Raw genomic sequence first — 6,686 nt, 5'->3', positions numbered from 1 at the left:
TAAGTGTATAGTTGATTTCTTTCAATCGATTGAATTTTCAAAAAACTGCTACATTTTGATGCAACAGCTTGAAAACTATAAGTTTTTCACATCATTTCAACCCAATATCCCTACTATTGTGGCTCATAAAGGAAGGCCATAAAACCTTCGTAGTTTTCTTAGATTAGTGACTTGTGTGACAAGTAAACCAAATTTTTTATGTTTGTACATAACCATTTCGAGAAGATTCAGTTCGTCAATAATTAGCATAGCAAATTTTCTAAAGAGTCGTTATATTTTTGGAAGAACATTTTGGCTATAACCTATGCCAAAATGGAAAGAAAGTTTGGCATAGGTGGATGCATAGGTGTTGGAGCTTGTCTATGGCTGCTTGAGACGATGTAACCACCATTACTTGTGTGTGTAACCACTATGACCTATAGACAAGGTGTATGCCCCTTCGGTATTCTAAAACAAAGAAAGGAAAAGGAAGTCAATTGAGACCAAGTTGCAATGTAAAGAAAGTTTGGCGTTTTAAAGTGTTACATGAGACTTTGATGGAAGAGCCCATTTACAATTTACAAGAAGGGCATATGAAAATTTGTATGCCTTTCTCCTTCTCCAAAGCATGTATCAGCATGTCAAAACTAAAGTGGCTCTGCAAAATGATATTCTTCGTTGTGTTCCTTGGCATTCTAATCTTCGAGGAAATTCTTCAAAATGATATTCTTCGTTGTGTTCCTTGCCATTCTAATCTAAAGTGGCTCTTCAAAATGATGTAGCTTCGTTGTGTTTCTTGCCATTCTAATCTTTGAGGAAATTCTTGACAAGAGTGAATATTCTCCAAATTGGTATGTACAGTCATGGGATATTTATCTTACATAGTGCACAAGTCTATAGGTCATACTGGTTACACACACAAGTGATGGTGGTTACATCATCTCAAGCAGCCATACACAAGCTCCAACACCTATGCATCCACCCAGAGCAAAAGACATACAAAAGTCCTGGATTTTGTGGAACAATTCACAAATTTGTCACACTTGCCAAAGATTGCTCACAAAGGAAGTTCCCAAGCAGTGTTACCTAAAAAGCTGGTCACAATGGCTGTTACCTCAGACCATGCTATGTACTTTGATAAAGATGACTATTGCGTTCACTTCTCGATTTTGGTCCTACAAATTGCACCACCTTACCATGCTTCCAGCCACATTGATTATAAGAGAAGCCGTGTGACACATGAGGACCCTGGGCTACAACCAGCTTGTGTTCCTAACAGTTAGCTTACATTATTTACTCATTGCCCCATGGGACTAAATATGAGGTTAGCTTGTAATAAGGTTGGGTTTTTATTACAGTTATGCTTATTTTGATTGTGTAAAAACAGTTGCCTTCATGAAGTTCATAAACTAAGTTGGTAGATGCTCTCATTTTGTAGTCTGTAAAGGGCTTCACGCTTTCCGCATATAGTGTCTTGGATATGACTTTCACAATGCAAAGCAAACATGCACAGTTCCCACATGCAGATCCAATCACAACATTATGAAACGACCGCAAAGATGTAGACTGTCAATCCAAATACATGTGAAGTGGCCGAGTGCACGTGGCCATGTGATCCTGGATTATGACATGGGAAAATGCCACATGAAAATTCTGTCCAAGTCTCAAAAAATGCAGTTCCATCTCCAAACACGGAAGCAGCCCACATTAGCATTATCTGACAGTGCCTCCAAAATATTAGGAATTTCGTAACTGCAGTTCACCGAATCTCTACAGCCCTACCAATCAAAGCTTCGTACCTACCTCATGAGTAAAACAGGAACAATAATGTACACCCATTGAAAGCCCTATACTTGATAAGGCAACTTGGCAATAATGCTTAAAAGCCGCTATACGTTCCTAATTAAAATCAAAATTTGAGGAAGGCATGTCTTGATCTTCTAACTGCAATTCATCGCATCTCTACAGCCCTACCCATCACTGCTTCATACTACCTTGGAGATAAAACAGGAACAATAATGTACACCACATTGGAAGAAAAACCTCTGCACGCATTGTTCTACAAATGCAGAGGCTGTGCAGATCCTCCCTGAAAAAGCCCAGTAAAAAAGAGCTTTTCTGCCATTGGTGGAAAATTTGTAGGTATGGGCACCATGAAATTCACAATCTTCTCATGTACGTTGTACCTGTTGGGCGAAGGGATGGACTATAAAAGACAGCCAAGAACAAATGTTTTCTGCATTTAATTATATTGCAAAAAGGACACACCTTATTTTCCGACCCTTAGAAGCCCTACGATCCACAACTTTCCTGTTTTTTATGCCGCAGATTCCTCACCGGGTACAATGCCCCTACACAAAGAATGAGATCAGTATTCTTCGCACCAGGTAAAACCTACCCCAGAATTTCAATCACTTTAAGACAATCCTGTCCAAACCCATAAGCAGGACAACATGTCCAAGGCTGAAGCCCACTTTTAGATTTCCAAAATGCTAAAAATGCACGCTAACTGCTAGGTGGCTGAGGAGTCATAGGCTAAAGACTGTGTAAAGGCTAAAGACTGTCCAAACCCATAAGCAGGACAACATGTCCAAGGCTGAAGCCCACTTTTAGATTTCCAAAATGCTAAAAATGCACGCTAACTGCTAGGTGGCTGAGGAGTCATAGGCTAAAGACTGTGTAAACATCCTACCAGACTATACTTGGCTCCTCTACCCCAAAAAAAACCTTGGTCCCTGATCATTACTCTCAAATTGTAAAGTAGCAGACCGTGAAGTCCTTGATGTCAAGTCCTATGAAAAACTTATGGAAAAATTAAGTTCTCAAGGTGGCACAAAAGATGCAAAATCTAGAACTAAAGACAACTTGCCTTTTCTCAAAATACTGGCAAAAGAAACGAAACTAAAAGAATGGAACCCTTAACGTGGAGTCGAATACCTAATGAAGATGGATCGGAAGACTAGAGAAACTCGCGGAGTAACTCCTGATAGAACTCGGTATCATCTATCAGCTCAGGATCACCACTGAAGTCCTGCTTAACATAAATTATTTCAGCCACACAACAGAACAAAAAGCTTTCAAGTTGCGTTTGCTTAATTCAAACCCGCCTTTCCCATTTCATGTTAGATGAGGACCTAGCTATCTCACCAAGAAAACAATTTAAGCAAAGCCTCTGCTGCCTCCTGCACAAAATCTCCCCTTCTCCCCAAAAAAAGAAACCAAAACCCAAAACCACCATCGCCACCACATTAATTTTTCTACAGAAACTTTTAAAAAGTATCACATGAATCTAAATCCTTGCCACTTCCAAGTTTCATTCTCATTCCCCACTCACCTTTTCTCTCACCCTACTCCTCTCCACCACACATTCACAGCCTCTTCTAGACACCACCAGGAAAACCCCCTGCAAGCCTTGGATGTCTAGTATATGTGCAAACTCTCACAATATACATTCCTGTATACTCTACACAAGGGAAGTGGGCTTTTTGACTACTGACCGCTAGCTTAAGTTCCCTAAAGCAAGTCCCTAACGAATCAAAAACACTTCTAAACTGCCTACAAAACAACATATTAGCATTCCATAACCAATAAGAAGAATACAAACCTTAGTGGCTTCACTAAAATCATCTCCATTGTTGTTTAAAATATTGTCTTCAGCTTGTGCTGCAGGCTGCAAAAGCCAACAAATTTTAACTCATTTCAATCAATGGCCGGCCGTTGCAAGATGCACAGAAGAAACAACAAAAAAACTCACAAAAGTCAATGCCTGCCTTGAAGGAAACATTTAATTTAGATGTTCTATACCGTTCCAATGACGTTTACAGAGGATCGCCTCAAGCGCATTCTTTGCAGCATACGTGAAAAATCCCGCATGTGAATTTCGATTTGTTGCGAAATACTCTGCAACATTTAAAGCAGTCATACGCATCACATATACAAGCAACAAACATTATAAATGCTGACTGTAGGGAATCATCAAAGCGCCTTATCATCACACCAGGCACTATTTCATCAGTTTAGTTGGCTTTACCAGATAATTCATGGTCCTTTAAGGCACAGCAACATAGTGCCCTCTAGCCTCTCTTAAACCTCAACCTCTGAAAATAACCCGACTGTTGTCTTGAACGTCGAATGACTACAATACAACTAGGCCACTTTTCTTGAACATCAGCCTCTGGGCATGCTTACACCTTCACTTAACTTCACCCTTGACTGCCCGCTTTCAAAAAAAATCCTTGAAAAGAACGCCGGCATTCAGAACTTCTAAAACTAGCCCTTGCCACTATGTCTCATAACAAGACTGACACTAAGTGATAGCTCAAGTGAAACAATGCAGGACTCTGTGGGAAAACACTCCATAATATAACGTTCATGCAAGATGAATGACTGCAGTAACACAAACTTGATTGAATGCTCTAAGCTTGCTTTTTGATGCAGCGGCTCCTGTTGACAATTGTGTCTTCCGCTGCCACCTGTCCACTGAGTTGTTTCGGAATGGTGCAAACCTGGAACGCAGCTTAAACCCTCAATGTCTTGCAGACTAAATCCGCACATTATAATTTTAGCCAGACGTCTGCGCTCACCGTTACTCTAACAGGGCTAAAATCTGAATGACTAATTAACAGTTTTTGAGAGCTATCACCTTGTTTCACCATGCCAACAGAACGTCCATTTCTCATTATCATTTGACGTACTCAAAAGGAACTCAAAAAAAACCAGCTCATGCACATTCATAAACGCAGCTCCTTTTCTAGCTTAAGGGTCTCCTCCAGCAATTGAGAAATGATGCTTAGACTACCTGCATATCCACAGCCCAGGGAGACCCTAGAACTCCAGTCAAATAGCAGCAAAAAGAATACATATGCAGGAATACATTGTAGCATAATGTTGCATGCCTCGTTTTCACATTTTGCAGCTAAAAGAATTTCAGTCTAAGCCTTAAAGGTTGCATGTAAGCCTGTGAGTATGCAACAAAGCCGTTTGAGGGACTCCCAAACTGTGAGTGTGAGAAGGTTCCCCAAGATATGTCTGAGAATTACAGGTGCATTCACTGAAAAACCTGTTAGCATAGATTTTCTGTGTCTCAATTTCACATTTGTGATTGAAACATTCTCAGTCTAAGCCTACAAGGTTGCTTGTGAGCTTGCGAGCTGTTAAGAAGGCACATAACACTGACCTTTGAGAAACAAATCAGACTCGAAAAAGGTCATTCAATCATTCCTGCTCACAAGCATACAAACTCACAACATTGCATTGAATGACAGATCTGGTCGTTGTACTAACTTGTACAAAAGGCCTTCTTTCTCTTATTTATTACAAAAGCCCCCATGAAGGATTGGACCTGCCGATGTTTACGATGGGACTTCTGCACTAAAGCATGCTTGAAAGGATATTTCAACAGCCTTACTAGACCATGGGACATGCTTGGCGAGCACTCTTATTTTGCTAGTTAAAATCAATGGCACATTGGTCTGCACAACTGGGACTAGTTTTCAGACATTTGCCTTCCACAATCTCAGAGAAGGGTGGGTCTATACCTTGTGACAATCCCTTCCACACAAGTAGTTTGAGGATAATATTACCATGTCTTAACAGCCAAAATGGCCCATGAGACCAAAACATGGTGCGACTACTAATGATATCTCTCACCATAAAATGTAACAAAAAACGGAGTATAATCCTCATGAAATCCTTAGCTAGAATAGAAATAAGATAAAATGAAATGAAATGTTTATTTACGTCTACAAAAGGCCTATGAGACCAGATAATAATTAATCCTCATCAAATCCTTAGCTAGAATAAAAATGAGATAAAATGAAATGAAATGTTTATTTATGTCTGCAAAAGGCCTAAAAGGCCTATGCAACCAGATAATTACATGATAACCATATGATCCAAATGTCAGGTATAGAAAATACAAAAGACTAACATAACAAAAACTAAAATTTGAACAATCAAGTCGACCAGCAGAAGTGGACTACCCCTGTCAGTACTAACACATGAACTCTCTGATGGGCAGCTGCATCATGGCATTTATTTCCTCCTGTGTAAAGAACCTTGTAGGAGCTGCTCTATGCCTCTCGAGAATGCCCTGGATGTGGTGATAGTAAATATGTCGGTGACATGATCTGCGAGAGCTGCAAGGGTGTTGACATCTACAAATATCTATAGCTCTATCTAGGAGAGTCCCATGAGCTTAAAACTAACATGTCCTGGGATCCTACTGGGAGCTGCTGCTCTGGAAGAAATCTGTCACCTGCTTCTAAACGGATCCTCTGCTAGGGTATGTAGAACTCCTAATAAAGCATACCTGTGCCTGAATAGCTCCAGCAAGAATAGCCCACAGCATCTCCGGTCACCTGAATTCATAATGGCATGAATCTCTCTCTAAAGAGAGAATGAAATCACCCTCGTATCTCATAAGATACTGGGCACCAACATATGTAATGCTCCTCTTATCTCTGGCTCTAAGTCACATAGCTAGCATATCCGCTGCTCTCATTGTTTTGAAGTGTATCTACCTGTTTCTATCTGCAGCTGACAGGAGGAGTTATCCTATGACACATTGAAGCCCATGCGACATGTGCGAAATTTAGGAGTCGTCATCAATGTCCTCTTTGCATCAATTTGTGTGAAATCCTGTCTGATAATCTTGTTGATCTCTAAAAGTGGGAATGCGAATGATGGTGCATCCAAGGAGTGCTAAA

At 40.3% G+C, this 6,686-nt stretch overlaps 1 pseudogene across 1 annotated transcript in view; it reads right to left on the bottom strand.

Annotated features, from left to right (window-relative positions):
• Nucleotides 1-1,564: 1,564 nt before the first annotated feature.
• Nucleotides 1,565-6,686, bottom strand: part of LOC147423953 (uncharacterized) — a 43,375-nt pseudogene continuing 38,253 nt past the window's right edge. Inside the window, exons 9-14 of the transcript XR_015186633.1 lie at nt 4,382-4,484; nt 3,784-3,879; nt 3,584-3,649; nt 2,917-3,010; nt 2,248-2,330; nt 1,565-2,165 (exon numbers count right to left, since the gene is read on the bottom strand). The product of XR_015186633.1 is annotated as an uncharacterized LOC147423953 (transcript). The remainder of the gene's footprint in view (nt 2,166-2,247; nt 2,331-2,916; nt 3,011-3,583; nt 3,650-3,783; nt 3,880-4,381; nt 4,485-6,686) is intronic.

The sequence above is a fragment of the Adiantum capillus-veneris genome, chromosome 26 (assembly GCF_014529385.1).
Source record: "Adiantum capillus-veneris isolate H3 chromosome 26, ASM1452938v2, whole genome shotgun sequence".
In the NCBI taxonomy this organism is placed as follows: Eukaryota; Viridiplantae; Streptophyta; class Polypodiopsida; order Polypodiales; family Pteridaceae; genus Adiantum; species Adiantum capillus-veneris.
The sequence above is the reverse complement of the archived record's forward strand: the minus strand, read 5'-3'. Positions and strand labels throughout refer to the sequence as shown.